We start from the raw sequence: 18,516 nt of genomic DNA, 5'->3' as shown, positions 1-18,516 counted from the left end.
TAACTGAAACTCTGCACACCTTTCAAGAACATGTGCAGCATGTGAGGACCACACCCAGCTCTTCAAACCACACCCAGCTCTGCACACCTTTCAAGAACATGTGCAGCATGTGAGGACCACACCCAGCCCTGTCTATAAAAGGCAGCCCCCGAGCCTCACCCAGTGCTTGTGCTCGTCTGCCTCCCGCCTACCTGAGGACAGATCCCTCGGCGCTGGCACTCCTGCTCTCTACAGACTTTCATTGGCTTCAATGGGCGCAGCTGCTGGCTCTTCCTTCTTCCGGTTTCCGGTTCCTCCTTGCCTCAGCCTCTCTCCTACAAGCAACCTGCAAAAGAGAAAGAAGACAAGGTTAGACTGATCAGTATCTCTTGCCAGCAACAAGTAAGTGCAAAACTTTTATTACCTGAAAGAACTTTGACAACAATTTCTGGATTCGTGTATAGACAATTTGAAACAAGATACCTTCCACGAACATTGTGATTCAAACTCTTTGTTACAAGAATACTTTGCGGAACTTTGTGAGGCAAACAGTAAATCAAGGACTTGCACAAATTACATGCTGTATTTTGACGTAAAAGTACAGTATTTGTTTTATAAAAGATTCTGGAAATATGGGAAAAGTGAGTCTGCTATTGGGAATTTAGGCTTTAGTTATATTAAGATGAATGTTTGATATTGGTAATTCTAATAACGGTATTTGTTTAATGTTTTAGAAGCTTTAGAGTAATAGAAAGCACATCCCAGAGCAGTAACACATTCCAAACCTGGAAACTAGAGACCAGGATCCAAGAGGTACTTTTAGAAGAAAATTTTTAATAAATAAAGGGATAGTCAGGAACCCAGTTAGGAATAGGTTGTACTTATCTGTTCTTTGTTTATGTTTCATTAGGCACTAGTTTCTACAGAAGTCGGAGAGGGCCGCAGATTTGTGCAGCACTTCAACAGTGGAAACGTAAGAACGGTGTTGTCTCTTTATTTTATTTTATCCACTTCCCCCCTTCCCTTGAGCTTCTGTTCTTAGTGCACTGTTTTAAAAACTAGTGTGCTGGAACAAGCAGTTTCAGGGTGGGGTCGGATTGTCTTCAACCTCCATCAGAACTGAACAAGGACTCAGGTGAGCTGGGCTTTGACAGAAGCACAAGACTTTAAAAAAAAAAAAGAAATTCAGTTCTGGTGGACGATGAATATCGGGGAAGAAATAGAGGGCATTGACGTCACGGATATGGCGCAGGCCCTAAATGAGGATTTGGTTCATAATGAATCAGTGTCTGGCATCTTGCAACATATGCAAAAGGAAATAGAGAGATTAAAGATGGAGAATACCTCTTTAAAACAGGATTTAAGCAGGTATAAATTTAGGGTATCTCAGTGGAACACAGCTTTTACGCCTTTGTTTAAAACGTCCTCAGAGACAGGGGCGCCATCAAAACATACAACTTTGCCTCCCCCAGTTGAGGTCGCTGTTAATCTTCCTAATGCTGTGCCCTTAGCAGCACCTGAACGTTTTCATGGAGATAGTAACAAATTCCATGTTTTTATCAATCAATGTCAATTACACTTCATTTGTGAGCCACAACAGTTCCCTACTGATGCTACGAATGTGGCATTCGTCTTGTCTTATTTGGGTGGCACAGCAGCCAATTGGTCAATTCCTTTCGTGGAGAGAGATGATCCCATCCTCCATAATTGGAATCAATTTAAACGTACCATGACCAGCCTTTTTGCAAAACACACTTTCATGCAGGCAAGTGATAATGAGCTTTTAAATCTTAAACAAGGTAACAAGGATTTATTGACCTATCTCACTAGTTTTAATCGTTTACTCACCGAGACACAGTGGCCAGAAGAAAAGCGTGTCTCCCTTTTCTATAAAGGTTTGAGAGACGAGTTAAAAGACGCGCTGGCTCATATCGTTGATTTGCCAGAAGACTATTCGGACTTTGTAGATTTAGTTGTGAAATTAGAACATAGACTAGGAGAAAGAAAGGGAGATAAATACAAACTGGAATCACGGTTAACTTTTATTAGACACAAGAAGAAAGACCCAGATAATAAACTCCCTGAACCTGAGCCTATGCAAATAGGGACACTCAGAGGTCCACTCACATCAGAGGAAAAATAAAGAAGGAGAAAACTTCAATTATGTTTATATTGTGGAAGGGCAGGTCACTTTGCCAGAGGATGTCCAGTAAAGCCTAAAAATCCACGAAAGGGTGCTGTTTCCTCCACCTCCTTAACTGAATCGGGAAACGATTAAGCTCGACAAGGGGAGAGGTTACTTGTTCGAGAAAACATCTTAATCAAACCTCTAATGCTGCAGCCTTCATGGTACCGCACATACCTAGACATTTCATAATTCAGGTCGTTTTAATTGTTACTACCCAAGTGAGGCATTCTCTCCCTGTCCTACTAGACTCAGGCGCGACAGGAAATTTTGTGGATAATAAGTTAGCTGAAAACTTAGGACTTCCTATGTGCCTAAAGCCTTGTCCAGAAGCAGTATGTGCAGTGGATGGGTCAGAATTGACCTCTGGATTAATCACAAAACAAACAAGTCCACTTGTTATGGTCTGTCAGAACGGGCACACAGAGGTGATTAGCTTTGATCTGATAGATACTCCTAATTTTCGTTTGATTCTCGGGGTACCCTGGTTAACAACTCATAACCCAAAAATTTATTGGGTGAATAGAACTGTTACTTTGGATTCCTATTTCTGTAGAACCAATTGCTATTAAGAAGCAGGTACAGAACAGAGCACAGTATTACACTGTGCTAGTGTTACACAAGATGAACCAAGTCTCCCTCCTGAATATTCTGACTTCAAAGACGTCTTTGATCCAGTAAAGGCTAGTGCGCTGCCCCCACATAGGTCTTATGACTGTCGTATAGATCTTATCCCAGGGGCCCCTTTACCTAATAACAGAGTATATGCTTTGACTGACGAAGAAACCAAATACTTAAGAACCTACCTAGATGACCTACTACAGTCTGGGTTCATCCGTCATTCCACATCTCCTGTGTCATCTCCACTCTTTTTTATCCCGAAGCCGGATAAATCCCTGCGCGCGTGTATCGATTATAGAGGACTAAATAAGGCTACAATAAAGAATAAATATCCTCTTCCTCTAATACCTGTGTTGTTGGATCAATTAAGACATTCTACTGTATACACTAAACTAGATCTGCGGGGAGCTTACCACCTGGTCCGAGTAAAAGAGGGGGATGACTGGAAGACAGCTTTCAAGACAAAGTTTGGTTTATTTGAGTACACAGTAATGCCCTTTGGGTTATGTAATGCCCCTGCGGCCTTTCAGTTCTTTATAAATGAGGTCCTACACGAATTCCTGGACGTTTGTGTCATAGTATACATAGACGACATCCTCATTTACTCTAAGAACTCAGAAGAACATACCCAACATGTTCGTGCAGTATTATCAAAGTTAAAAGAAAATCATCTTTTTGCTAAGTTAGAAAAGTGTACTTTTAATGTCAGCAAGGTGGACTTTTTAGGATACTGCCTGTCACCTCAAGGAATAACTATGGATGTAAAGAAAATCAGTGCTATTGCTGATTGGCCAGAACCATCCTCTGTAAAAGATATTCAGAAATTTCTGGGTTTCGCCAATTTTTATAGGAGGTTTATTGCACATTTTGCAGACATTGCAGCCCCAATAACTACCTTGTTGCGGAAAGGGCAACGATTTCTTTGGACTGATGAGGCGGCACACGCCTTTCAACTCCTAAAACAAAAGTTCATTTCAGCCCCAATTCTGAAACATCCTGATCCTGACTTGCCTTTTTTTGTTGAAGCGGATGCTTCACAAGTAGCTTTAGGAGGAGTTCTCTCTCAACGAGATGCAGTAGATGGCCAGTTACATCCTATAGCCTTCTATTCCAAAAAGTTATTACCAGCTGAACAAAATTACACTGTGGCTGAAAGGGAACTACTAGCTATCAAAGTAGCCTTTTCAGAATGGAGGCACCATTTAATGGGAGCCAAGTACCCAGTTACAATCTTTTCTGACCATAGGAACCTACAGTTTTTTGGATCACTTAAAGCACTAACACCACGTCAGATGCGCTGGTTAATTTTTTTTAGCACATTTGACTTTGTAATAACCTATAGACCAGGTGCACAACAAATTCAATCTGATGTGTTATCTAGATACGGACATACCTCAGACATGAAACAAGATAAAATAGGAGAACCCATTATTCCTCCCCAAAAGTTTTTGGCACCAGTACAACAGAAGGATTTCATCACAGATCTATATAATGCACACATGCAAATAGCACCTCAGAATTGGTTAAAGGATTCCCATAACACAATACAACGAGGTTTATTGTATCACGACAACATGCTGTTAGTGCCCACCTCTGAATTACAAACACAGGTGATAATTTGGCATCACGCCTCACCGTTGGCAGGTCATCCTGGTTGGGTAAAAACCCTGGAAAATGTGCAAAAACACTTTTGGTGGGACACTATAAGAAAGGACATTAAGCAATTTGTCACTACCTGTCCAATTTATGCAAGACATAAATCTTCTCATAAGGCCCCTGACGGCTTGTTAATACCAATGCCAACACCCAAACAACCTTGGCACACTGTGAGCGTAGACTTTATTGTAGGTTTACCACCTGTAAAATCTTTCACAACAGTGTTGGTTATAGTGGATTTTTTATCTAAAATGGCACATTTTGTACCATTACGGAAATTACCCACGGCGGCAGAATTTGCCGATATTTTTATAAGGGAAATTGTGCGTTTACATGGTTTGCCAAGCAAAGTGGTGTCAGACCGAGGGAGCCAGTTCAACTCTAAATTTTGGAAAAAATTATGTAAAAAACTGAAAATAGATGTGGCATTATCCACTGCTTTCCACCCAGAGACAGATGGACAGACTGAATGACTGAACCAAACCTTACTTCAAACGCTACTTTGTTTATTGGCTGATTATTCTAGTGAATGGTTGGAAGCTCTTCCTGTAGCGGAGTTTGTTTATAATAATACTGAGCATTCAGCTCTACTTTGCTCACCATTCTATTTCTTGCAGGGGTATCATCCAAGAGCTATACCCATTTTGTTAGAAGATTCTCTGTTACCTACAGTAACGGATAGACTAACGAGGTTAGGTGACATACAAGACAAAGCCAGGAAACATTTATTAAAGTACAAGGAAAGCATGAAAAGACAAGCAGACAAACACAGATCTGAGGCCCCAATGTATAAAATCGGTGACAAGGTATGGCTCTCCACAAAGAACCTAAACATAGAGGGATCCCGAAAGCTGCAACCACGTTTCATTGGACCCTTTAGTATAACTGCCATAGTAAACCCGGTAACAGTAAAATTAGATTTACCAAAAGAATATCCAGTACATACTACATTCCATGTGTCCTTGCTTAAGCCGTACAATCCAAAAACCCGACATGAACCACCACCTCCGCCCATACCAATTAAGGGAAATCTAGAATATGAAGTGAAAAACATAAAAGACTCAAAAAGAATTAGTGGACGTCTGTTTTATTTAGTAGAATGGAAAGGATATGATGAATCTGAGAATTCATGGGAACCAGCATCATATGTACATGCCCCACAGCTGATTAGACGGTTTTATTTAAAAAATCCAGGAAAACCCCGTCCTGTAGGAGGGCCTTTGAGGGGGGCAACTGTTAGGGTTTGTGCACAGCAAAGAGCATGTCCCCTCTCACTGCACTAGTGGGTTCTGTAATAGCTCCCTTTTAAACTTACTATTGAAAGCCTTTCTTGTTATCTCACCTTCCCCCCCCCCCAGGCTTCTGTGTATGTTGTTTAATGTGCTGTTTTGTTTACACATTGGGCCTTGCTTTTACCAAGGCTTCTTTAAAACACTCCGCTCTAGGCCATGTGTTAATTTAACTCATTTGCATAATAACTGAAACTCTGCACACCTTTCAAGAACATGTGCAGCATGTGAGGACCACACCCAGCTCTTCAAACCACACCCAGCTCTGCACACCTTTCAAGAACATGTGCAGCATGTGAGGACCACACCCAGCCCTGTCTATAAAAGGCAGCCCCCGAGCCTCACCCAGTGCTTGTGCTCGTCTACCTCCCGCTTACCTGAGGACAGATCCCTCGGCGCTGGCACTCCTGCTCTCTACAGACTTTCATTGGCTTCAATGGGCGCAGCTGCTGGCTCTTCCTTCTTCCGGTTTCCGGTTCCTCCTTGCCTCAGCCTCTCTCCTACAAGCAACCTGCAAAAGAGAAAGAAGACAAGGTTAGACTGATCAGTATCTCTTGCCAGCAACAAGTAAGTGCAAAACTTTTATTACCTGAAAGAACTTTGACAACAATTTCTGGATTTGTGTATAGACAATTTGAAACAAGATACCTTCCACGAACATTGTGATTCAAACTCTTTGTTACAAGAATACTTTGCGGAACTTTGTGAGGCAAACAGTAAATCAAGGACTTGCACAAATTACATGCTGTATTTTGACGTAAAAGTACAGTATTTGTTTTATAAAAGATTCTGGAAATATGGGAAAAGTGAGTCTGCTATTGGGAATTTAGGCTTTAGTTATATTAAGATGAATGTTTGATATTGGTAATTCTGATAACGGTATTTGTTTAATGTTTTAGAAGCTTTAGAGTAATAGAAAGCACATCCCAGAGCAGTAACACATTCCAAACCTGGAAACTAGAGACCAGGATCCAAGAGGTACTTTTAGAAGAAAAATTTTAATAAATAAAGGGATAGTCAGGAACCCAGTTAGGAATAGGTTGTACTTATCTGTTCTTTGTTTATGTTTCATTAGGCACTAGTTTCTACAGAAGTCAGAGAGGGCCGCAGATTTGTGCAGCACTTCAACAGTGGAAACGCAAGAACGGTGTTGTCTCTTTATTTTATTTTATCCACTTCCCCCCTTCCCTTGAGCTTCTGTTCTTAGTGCACTGTTTTAAAAACTAGTGTGCTGGAACAAGCAGTTTCAGGGTGGGGTCGGATTGTCTTCAACCTCCATCAGAACTGAACAAGGACTCAGGTGAGCTGGGCTTTGACACAAAGATCAAGACTTGTGTCTTGTCTGTGTTGAACTTGAGGCAGTTATTCCTCATCCAATTGGCAACACTGGTCATGCATTGGTGGAAGTTGGTTCTAGCGGAGGTGGAGTTTTCGGAGAGGGAGAGGATGAGTTGTGTGTCGTCGGCATAGGAAATAATATGGAGTCCATGGATTCTGACTATGTTGGCAAGAGGGGACATGTAGATGTCGAAGAGGGTGAGGCTGAGTGATGATCCTTGAGGGTATCTGCAGATGATTTGTGTGAGGTGAATGGTAGAAGGTGAATTTATTGTGTTCCTTCGGTGAGGATGGCTTGGATGCCTATGTTGTGAGCTCTAGTGATAAGCGTATGGTGGGAGACAGTATTGAATGCTGCTGAGAGATCGAGAAAGATAAGGGTAAGGGTGGCTGTCCGTCCTTTGTCAATGAGGGTCCGAATGTAGTCTGTGGCTGCGATCAGTGCTGTGCTGTGGTTACTGCGGAATACGGATTAGGAGTCGTCCAGGAGGTGACTGTGTTCCAAGTAGGTGGTGAGTTGTTGGCTGATGGCTTTTTTGATGACTTTGTCTGAGAAAGAGAGCAGGGAGATGGGTCTATAGTTGCTGAGTTCGCTGGGGTCCACTGAAGGTTTCTTCAGCAAGGATTTGATTTCTGTGTGCTTCCGTTCTTCTGCCAAGGTGGAAGACTCGAGTGAGATGTTGAGCATGGAGGAAAGTTTGAGGCAGATCCTGCATGCTCCTAAGTTGAAGATGTGATGGGGCATGGTTCAGATGGGGCCCCCTGAGTGGATGAACTTCGTGATGGTGTCCCGAGTGGTGAGGTGGTTCCAAGTGGTTAGCCTTGAGATGGTTGTGTGTATGGAGGTGTTGCCTTTGAAAAGTCTTCAGGCTTGAGTTGGGGATTTAAGTTTCTGTAGATTTTGGAGATTTTATCGCGAAAGAAATTTGTGGCATTGTTCCTGAGAGAGAGAGAGATGTTGCTTGTTCAGGGGTTGGCGAATTCCTTGACTATGCAGAAGAGCTCCTTACTGTTGTTTAGGTTAACTTCGATGTACGATACCAGTTTTTTTATTTTTTTATTTCACATAGTTGGCAGTGGTATAGGTTAAGTGCTGATTTGTAGGCGGTTCGGTTGCCTGGGTCTTTGTTGGTGCGCTACCTTCTCTTGCGATGCATGCACTGGCACTTGACTGTCCTGAAGGAGCTTTGGTGTACCAGCTGGCTTCCTTGGTGGATCTTCTGTGTTTCCTGTTATTGATGTGATGGGGCAACAGTGTCAGCGCATCCAGTGATCCAGGTGTTGAAGCTTATGATGACCTGGTTCACATTGTGAGGGTGTTGGTCCATTCGGTCTCTGAGAACTTGTTCCAGGTGCAACGGGTGGCGTTGGGTTGCGTTGGGGGAGCTATGGGGGCCGTGATGATGAAGTGGACGATAGTGTGGTCGGACCATGTGAGTTTGGTGGTGTGGCTGTGTTTGATGCGGTCGCTGGAGGTTGTGCATGTGTCCTACGATGTGCGTGGGGTCCTGTGTAAGTTGGGTGAGGCTGATGTTGTTTAGGCTGGCTAGGAGGTTGGCGGAGTTAGGTTTGGTTATGTCATCAAGGTGGAAGTTGAGGTCACCCAGGAACATGTAGCCCTTTGAGAGAGTGGTGAGGGGGTCGATATAATTGGTAATGAGGCTGTAGAAGGTGGTTCAAGGTCCCCGTGGACAGTATGTGAGGGTTCCCCTAGTGGTGAATTTCTCACCCTGTTTGGATATTGAACTTGAGGTGTTCCATTGCTGGGATGGTGTCGTCCGTGGTGGTGCATTTGATGGAGTCACTGTGGGTGATGGCGAATCCTCCCCCAGCTTGTCATTGCAGTCATGGTAGGTGATTCTGTATCCTACTGGTATGGCAGTGGCGATGTTGGGAGCTGACGCGTGGTTCAGCTAGGTCTTGGTTAGGAATACGTTGTCCGGCACGGGAGTGTCGAAGGTCCCAGATCTCAGTGGCATGTTTGCTGAGTGAACAAGTGTTGAAGATGGTGCATGTAATCTGGTGGTGGGTAACTGGTGTTGCGCGTCGAGTGGGATGGGAATTGCTTAGAGAGGTGGGGGCGTTTGTGTTGTGTCAGGTGTAGTGGCAGAGGGTGCAGGTGAAAGGTCCTGCCGCGGAGTGGGATGGTGACAGTGTTCGTGGCGATGTCAAGGGTGCAGAGGGCAGTAGAAGTGTAGCTCTGGGTGGCGGTTGGACCAGAGTTCCTGGAGCTGGAAACGGTCCAGGCATGGGCGGGCACAGACGGGCTTGCCTTTGATGCACCTGCGTCACTGACACCCTGAAGCTGCCACTAAATTTGTCCTAGGAGGAGCATTAGGAGGCAGTGGGCAGGGCTGGTGAAAAGGCAGGAAGGAAAGGGGGAGGCTGGAAGAGGCAGGAGAATTTGCAGGAAAAGGGCAAAAAGGGACAGAAACAAAAGCAAAGTAAAAGGGCCCAAACTGCAGAAAGAAGCAAAAAGAGAACAAAAAAGAATGAAGGAATAAGGTGAGAGTGAAACAATAGGGAAAAGACTGAAGTGGAGAGTAGGAAAAAGGGGCGAGAAACCAGCAGGAGAAGCAGCAAAAGAGGTGGGAAAGAGAGCAGGCGCAGCAAAAAGGGCAGGGAAGAGAGCAGGAAGAGGAAGAGGAAGAAGAATGCAGCAGAGGAGAGTGGGCCTGGAAGAACGTGGATCCTGGAGTTGGCTGAGAGCCAACAGAAGTAGGTGGAGAGCTGGGCCTAGGCACCTGCTCTAATGAGGGGGTAATGTCATACCTAAAATACGAGTTAATAATCACTTTCCTAAAAGCAGTACTATCATTTCCTTTGATTGCTGCCAATAACGAGGCTGACGCCTCTTGTTTAATCTCTTCTCTTCTCTGTGTGAGAATAGTCCTATACATCTGCCTGCAGGATTTGCTTCTTGCGTGTTTCTGATGCCTTTAAGTGCCTCCTTAAATGAATTGTGTTTTGCTGCAATTAGCGTGAAAACAACGACGAGATTTAGCATTCCTTTGTCTCATCATACTCCTAAGCCCTTTTTAATGCCACTAGAGATTTCTACGAAAGCATATTTAATTTCCCTATCTCTGGTCTTCTCATTCAAACATGTATAAAAATTGTAATCAAATTCTTAATCAGCCTCTCCAGAAACCCACTGTATCACTCCACTTCCATTTAAGAGTGATACCTTTACCTGAGGCAATTTTTAGATTTTCTACACAATCCCCATGATTAACACGCTCGAGTTTGACGACAATACTTAGGGCATTATGGTCACTAATAGAATTGACGTGTTTTTGGAAATTGCAAACAAAAGAGCTCAAATTACTCATAATCAGCACGTAATAAATATTAGAACTAGTTCCTCTACCTGAAAAACGACATTAAAAAAGCACAGACGAACTGATGCACTCATTGGCGAAGGCAAGATTGTATTTAAACAATACGTTTTTTACTCCTTTGCCACGTGCGTAAAATGTGATTGGTCCATATTGGTTACATCCCATAAATACATACTTCTTTGGAAGGAATCTAGTCTTTCATAAATTTGGAACTGAATTGGGGTGGTCATGATGGATACAGGGATGTTGCTCTATATACTATGGGCATGTTTGGAAAAGGCCTGCTCTGTAGTTTTTATTTTTCTTTTTATTTATTTTTTAACTCTTCTTAGTTTGCAGTCTAATGGTGTCCTGGCTGCTGATGTGCTGAAAATCACCAGCAATGGTGAGTTTGTCTGCTAGTCGTTATGGCTTTGCAAAAAATGCTGCTGATTTTGAAGATGGTGCGGGCCAGCAAGGAGAGCAAATGGACTTTAATCAGGATGGAGGTGATTCAATCATATATTTTCAGGCCCTGGTTGAGATATGCTGTGGCGTGTAGGGTGCCTTTAAAGAGGCCCTTTCATGGACTCTTGGAGGCTATTGGTCAGGGTGTTAACATAATCCAGATGTGAGAGGAAGAGGGCTTGAACAGCAGTTCTGAAGTCGCTTTGTGGAAAAAATGGTTTCACTTTCTTTAGAAGAGAGAGCTAAAACTGTGCCGTCTTTGTTGTTGTGGCAATGTGCTCCTTATGGGTGACGTTGGTGTCCAGGGCAAATCGAAAGGACTTAGTAGTTGGTGAAAGTTGGGGTTCAAATCATCAAGGTTAATGTCATTGTGGCAGGTTTGTACTGTTTCCTATTTGTCATTCTTGGTAAATAAAAATAATTCTGATTAGGTTGGATTGAGCTTCAAATAGGCACTGGACATCCAGGTCTAGGCGATGCGCAGGCAGGTTCAAGATATTGGATGTGCGAAGCAGAGAAGACTTCCATGTAGAGATGTCTCATCAGCATATTAGTGAATCCTGATGCTGTTTCCTGTGAATAGAGTACCAAACAGCTCAAGTAAAGTTTGACAACGACAGGAGACATATAGAACCTTGGAGGACCTTTTGGATGATAAGGAACTTTTGGGTATGGAAGTGCATATGTGAACAAACTAGTGTCATTTGGAAAGGTAGAAGCCAATCAAGGACAGTGCCATTGTTTCACATTTGAACTTACAAGGTTGGGATAGTCAAGTGCATCGAAGGCAGCTGAGAGGTCCTGTAATATCAGGAGGCAGGGGTCATTTTCATCTGTGGTCAGGCAGGCACAGTCTCAATGATTTTCACATTGTGTACCTTTTGAAGTAGGATACAACAGAAACCAAAACCTCTCAAGATCAGAAAGTGGACAATACATGAGTGAAGCAAATTACGAGGCAGGGAGATGGATTTAATGATAAAGTAATGTACTCTCCAGTGGGTCCCTGGAATGTGTATTCTTTTTAAAGATAGTAGTTCTCTAAATGTTTTGTGGGATGTTTGCATAGCATTTGACAGCCTCTTGAGGAGACGAGAAAATGTTAAATAAAATCACTGCCTCCTGTATGAGGATACATTTTAATAATCCAAAATGTATTGTCAGCTTATGAAATTATTTTTGGTCCTGGGTAGTGGCAAGTAATTTATTAATATTGTGTATTTGATCCGTGATCAAAGCTTGTGAATGCTGTAATCTTTCGTTAGCCCTTTTTTTGTAATATCTTCAGTATCAACATAGATGGGTCTGTTAGGTATTGTAGCAACCTCATTTTTCCCCAGCTGCTGACATAAAAAAACTGTCATAGCCCCTCTGTAGCTAAGCCTATTAGTTTCCTTGATCACGTTCTGAGTTTCTTCAATAGGAATTGCTGTTTTGGGGTATTCACATTTTCCCTTTATTCCAAGTGCTCCATAAAGCAGAGTATAAATCATCTGAGCACAATGAATTCATAGAGCCACTAAACTTTAGCTTAATGAGCCAGTAACTCCAACCTAAAATAAGAGGCAAAGTCAAATGCAGTGAGCATACGAGCAGTGCATGCCAGGAGGTACATGACCAGCAGTTTATCTGTAAGACTTAATAAGAGATCTGTGAAACGTGCTGGAAATTAATGATGAAGGCAAAAATATTTTGCTCGCCATGGTAAGAAAGTCTTGGTCGTTTTACTGAATCATATTTTTTCTTGTTTTTAGCTGGCATAGAGTTCCTGTTTCATTCATGAAGGCGAAGATTTGTATCTCATTCGATATAGGTGTTCATGTCCTTAGGATTCAACTACTGGGATCATGATACTGCTGCATAGCTTTTATTCTTTTCAGGATATTGAGATGGATTGAATGGCTATAGTAAGGGTGGTTGCAACAACTGTGCTAGAAATGATAGGGAAAAGATACCGTTATGCATGTGAAATCTTCTTGTTTCATGTCAATCACATGGCCCGAAATTGCTTTGGCTGGTAGGAGGGCATAGTTGCTGCTTGACCTATTTATCAAGCGAAGGTATGTCATCTACATAAATTGGGATGTTTAATTAGGATCCATATTCTTATCATCAATACTGGATTTAGTGTATTTTTTGAGTTGATGTAATAAAATAAAGAGAGCAGACAGCTTCTGTTAAGAGTAATGACAAGCATAATTTACTAACCAAAAGACAAACTCTGTAAATATCATAAGAAGTGCATACTGGAAAGGTGAACATTCATTTTCAGTGCTTTCAGCATAAAGACCAGTTTTAACCTATAAAATGACCTTTATGCGTCCTAGAGAAAACCAATATGACTTAACATTCTGCCGATAGTGACATTTCATCAAACTGCAATTTGGTGTTAGAAGCAGGAATGTTTTCATAGACAAAGCCTGTTTGGCCCAGGTTTAACCAAATTACATAAATACTTGTGCAGCCTTGTCCCATATGAATTGTTAAAGGATATTTGTTCTTCCTTTTTTTGAATGCCCAGGTCTTCGTCGTGTTTGAGAATGAATGTTAATGGTGAAGATACCTAGGACAAAAGTGATACCTGAACCATGGCCAGTTTCTGAAACATTTTAAAATAGATCAAAATTTTAAGAAGCATATTAGCGAATATTCTGTAGAATTATACATTAGGGCTACCAAGACCCTTCCCTTTTTTCAGAAAGTCTTGATATTTCTGATTAAGTAATTTTGGATTTGTAGACCTGTATACCATGTGTTCCCACTACCTACAAGTTGAGGGATGCTGGCAACTAAGGGATGTCCCTGGATGTTTATTGCTTTGTGAAGTATCCAACTTTGTAAAGAGGTGTCCGAATACATTCATAATTTATGTCTTTTGATCTGATTTTTCCCTGCTTTTCTTTGCATTTATAGTGGGTTGTCTTTAATTTTTAATACTTATGATAGCACTGGCAGTTAGCCAAGGACTTGCTGGCTTCCTTGCTGACGGAATGGCATTTGACCATTATTTCAGTCGGCATGGTGTCTGTTGAAGACCCCTTTTTGAACTTAAGAGATGCACATCCCTTCAGTAAATCATCCATTTTTTACACACATTATCTTTTAAGATGTTTCTAAGTGGGTTTTTTTCTTCTCCTTTGTGACGTTACAGACAATGTCACATCTTAGGACATCCTTAAAAGTGTTCCAGTTGTTGTCTTAAAATATTTTATATTTTAAAATCGAGGAAATGTTGTGGACTTTGCATATTTTTTTCAAAGATTCTAAACAGTATGGATTCAACCGCCTTCTTTCTCCCTTCTCAAAAATCTAGGAATGGTAGCACTCTTTTTGCAGCAGACTTGAATGCATGCATAGCATTCTATTAGGCGCTATCATCTTATATTGTAACACAGCAGTAGAAGAAGATTTGAAATAAAAAACAGGGATCGTTATTCTCACAATCTCTAGCCAACAGAACTAATTTGTTCATAGGATCCCATGTTATTTCTGTTATTGCTCCTTCTGTATAAGTGCAATAGAACATTTTCATGAAATATCTGTGCCCACTCGAGAATGTATTTTGATGGTTGTTTTATTAATCATCGTTTTAACTTCCCACCTTACCTGCTTGTAGCTAAAGGTATAGTCTTTGTTAAAACAGTAGCTCTGAATGGACATTGAGTTTGAGTTATGTTCACGCACTTCCCGATACTTCCCCTTCCTAGATTACGCCTTGATCACTTGACCTAGTTATGCCATGTAGTTAGTTGTAGAGAGTCTGTTGTAGCGCAGTAGTATCTGATGGCCTGGGGCGCAGCATTTGTCAATACAGTCACCGCTCAGTAATCACTGCCTGCATCAGGGGCCAGAGAAAAGACCTTGTAATGGCTATAAATATTGTATAGGTTGCAGGGGGAGGCTGTGCTTGGTAGCCACCCTGCTTACCACATTCCACTGTCCATGGTCTGCAGAGCTAGATTTCGCCACTTCTAGAGTTCTGCTGCCTGTTGAAAACACCCGAGGTCCTATGCTTCTAGGAGGGTATTGAAGGGAAGGATGGGGCAGAGTTACAATCGAGCCTATCAGATGAGTTGACACCCCCCCCCCCCCCTTGAAAGGATGAAATGCAAGCCCAGGCACACCTGCTTCAAAGATGAGGAGGCTTCATTGCAGTATGGGCTCCAAAACAGATGCACACACATCCTTTGTTTGAAATACTAGTCACATTATCTAGTTAGTTGTCCCTCAAAGGCTATCACCCTCTCACTCTTTTTCCGACCCTCATAGATAATGAAGTATTTACTACAGTTTGTCACTTGATGTGCTGGCCCTCCGCATATGGCATGCAATTGCATGCTGTAAGTTTAAAATAAATCAGCACGCATTCAACATGCTGATCAGCGTAGACAACGCATCACTTAGAGATTTAGGTACATTGGAAGGGAAAGCAAAAGGAAGACTCCTTCCAGTTTATGTTTCTTGTTCCCTTCTCCCAGAAAATGAGTCTTTCCTTCCTGCTGTTTAGCAACATGAGATGTGTGTGACTCGTGATTATTGATCCTGCTAAGGTGGAATGTTATAATTTAATAATAACAATATAATGTCAACTTTTCAAGGTGTTTCACGAAATTGATTAAAAGCATCAACAGATTTTGCAGCACCTATGGTTATGTATCATATTTTGGAAAGAAATAATATAAATATTCAATCATTTGAATAAATTAGGAATGCATTATGTGCAGTGCAAGTAAATACATTTATTCGTGCTGTTTTTTAATCTAGACGATTGAATGAGACTAGAATTCCCCTTGAGTAGCTACTTATTTTACAACAAATTTTGTATGTCGCGGGCGGGCAAAGCTCTCTGGAAATTTTGCTTTTCTGTCATTTGGTTGAGGCAAGTTTCTTTTTTTAACCATCTAGGCACAAGTATTGTACCGTTTATTAATAATGTAAGGTGCGGAGAGATTGTATTGCAGTCCGACAGGATGGATGCTAAGTGATCTCGGCAGATTAGCATTCGAAAAATGTCTGCCCACTTGCCTCGCCACTGACTGCAGAATGACTCCCTGGTTGTTTATTTCTAGGCCGGGGTGGTGCTCGCAGAGTTTCGTTCTGCGGAGTTACTGAAAAAACTCCACCAAATTCCGCGGAGTTTTCCAAAACGGACAACCCCTTGCGATTTTATGGTGTAAGCTTTTGCTAGTATTGTAATGTGCACACAGTTTTAGTGCTCACTGTTTCTGGGTAGCTGCCTCAGGAGTGGCTGTCAAAAGAAAACATGTTTTGGGGTTTTGTTGGGGGGGGGCTCAGTAAAGCTGCTCTTCCTCGAAATATAGAAAGGGAGTAGTGTGGGCACCGCGTTATACTTTAAAGCGCTTCATTAATCGCTTCCACCTTTAAACACAGTCCACACTATGTGCACTGCAGCAGAGCCCTTGACCCCACCAGAGGAGAGCAAGGGGGGGCACTACATAGGGGTGTGTCCCTCCTGCCACCAACTAGGGAGAAAAGGCTTGAGGGAAATAAAATTGGAATTCAAAATAAACTGAGACGTACAAGCACGTGAACAGATAAAGAACTGTATGTAATAGAAGAGGGTTAGAGCTGATGAGAACGAAATAAAACTAAGCAGACCGGGGTAAGAACAGGAGCACAGCGGGGGAGTAGAGAGGCAGAGGGAAGAATCGGAGGGAGAAGGAGAACGCGAGCGAAAGACTATAACAAAGATTGCAAAGAAAGAAATATATTCAAAGACGGAAGGGGTGGGGGAGTAAAGGGGAAGGGAGGTATGTGAAGATGAAAGGGGAATTGAACAAAAGAAGAGAGCTAAGCAGAGACAAGATGGCAGGCTAGAAGGCATAGCAGCAGAAGACAAAAATAAAGGAAAGAAAGTAGGGTGAGAGGGAAAAAAAGAAGGGGAGGGAACCGAGGAAAGGAATGCAGAAATAACTAGGAGGAGGAAATAAAAATGGAAGGGCGATAAAAAGCTAAGAATGGCGGGAGGAAGAAAGGGAAGAAGTGGAGTAGGAGGGAAAAGAAAGGGGGACGAGGAAGCAGTAGAAGTGAGGAAGAGAGGGGCAACGAGAAAGGGAAGAAGGGAGTGAGACGAGGAGCCGGCCTTCTGTGTTGGTGGGATGCAACTCGCCATCATGCCTTCTGACTCTTCCCAGAACCTGCCCCAGCTCACAAGTGAGTGCAGGGAGAGCAATAAATAATGCGCCTTAAATCTAGCACTAACCCACGCCTTTTGACGCTGGCTTCTTTTCAAACCCGAAGGTAGGAGCCTGTCAGCAGAGCGATCCCGGCTATTATTTCCTATTAAATGGACGTGTAGCTTTCTGGCTTTGTGGCTGTGCCCGTGTCATGCCTGGCCCGACCCTTCGGCATTGGCTGAATTTTAAACGTGTTTTCGCAGATTTTCACATGAAACTCGCGCCGGCTTGGCTTGTGTCCGAGTGTGGGAGGGATATCGTGGACATCTGCGCACTGAGGCGTGTGGTATATCGTGGGTATCTCCGCATCGTGCTATTGAGTCGATGCAGTGGCTTTAGCAAGCTCCCTTGCTCAGCCTGGACCAGGGCACGTCTCCGGAGCCAGGCCTGCAGTGCTTCTGTTCCCTTATGTCTCCTGTGCTTGAACTTGCTCTTGGTGCCAGGCCTCCCGTGCAGTGCCTTTAATTCTCTTGCCACAGCCCGGCAGTGCAGTGGCCTTATTTCCATTTTCCGCAAATGTCCTGGACATGTCTCTGAAGCCAGACATGCCGTGCTCTTCCCTAATTTCGTTTATTCGGCCTGCCCCTGCCCTTCGACATGCCTCAGTTGTCCAAGGGCAGTGGCGGACTTTGTCTCAGCTCTGCTGCCTGGACCTGCCTCCGGAGCCCAGCCTGCAGCGCGCCTTCTTTATTTCCTTTCCTCCGCGGGACTGCGGCCTGGACATCGTGCAGGGGCTCCAGTTCCCCTCCCAGACCTGCTGTGCGGTGTCTTTATGTCCCGTGTTCCGGCTGTGCCTGGACATGCACCGTGGGCCGGGCGGTTGTGCTGTGCCTTTCACGGGCTGACCTTGGACAGATTCAGCTCCAGCAGAGATAACAAGGGTCCCTGTCAGATAATCCTGCCTCCCCCTTTGTGTAATGGCTTCGGGAGGAGAGGGATTCCGTTGTGTGAGCAAGGCTGGACTGAGGCTGATAACAGATGTCTGCTGAACAATTCACAGGTAACCCCCACCGTAAGCTCCTTTACTCTAGCTTTTAGGCACACTACAAGACCCTGGTATGTGTCCGAGGGTGGGTGGGGACAGAGAAGGCGAGTTCCAGTAATTGAAGTTCGTGCATATATTTCAGATGTCATGCACACAGCGCTTACTTCAAACAACTCCGATGATGGCTTCGCTCTTTATTGTTTACACGAACGCGCCGATAAACTCCGCTCGACCGGCGGCTGGCGGAATTTTTGCCGAACTCCAAGCAGAGCATCGAGTGGCAAAACTCTGCCAACTCCGCCGCGGAGCCTGCTGCCCGCCCCTACGGTATTTGTGGGCACGGCTGCTTCTGGTGTTCGCCTCCACTTCTTCCTGTCTGCACTGGTTAGGTTTTTCAGGAGGGCATTCTCATAGCGTGGTGTCTGCTAGGTGTGTTATGCTGCAACCTTCCTGCAGATCATTTCTTCTCACATTCTTT

At 43.3% G+C, this 18,516-nt stretch overlaps 1 protein-coding gene across 9 annotated transcripts in view; it reads left to right on the top strand.

Moving 5' to 3' along the window:
- The window catches only part of ENOX2 (ecto-NOX disulfide-thiol exchanger 2), a 1,066,406-nt gene that overhangs the window by 895,653 nt on the left and 152,237 nt on the right, over nucleotides 1-18,516 (top strand). The gene's annotated exons all lie outside the window — the stretch shown is intronic.

This window comes from Pleurodeles waltl, chromosome 2_1 (assembly GCF_031143425.1).
Source record: "Pleurodeles waltl isolate 20211129_DDA chromosome 2_1, aPleWal1.hap1.20221129, whole genome shotgun sequence".
NCBI classification, from domain to species: domain Eukaryota; kingdom Metazoa; phylum Chordata; class Amphibia; order Caudata; family Salamandridae; genus Pleurodeles; species Pleurodeles waltl.
This window is presented reverse-complemented; position numbering and strand designations above follow the sequence as displayed.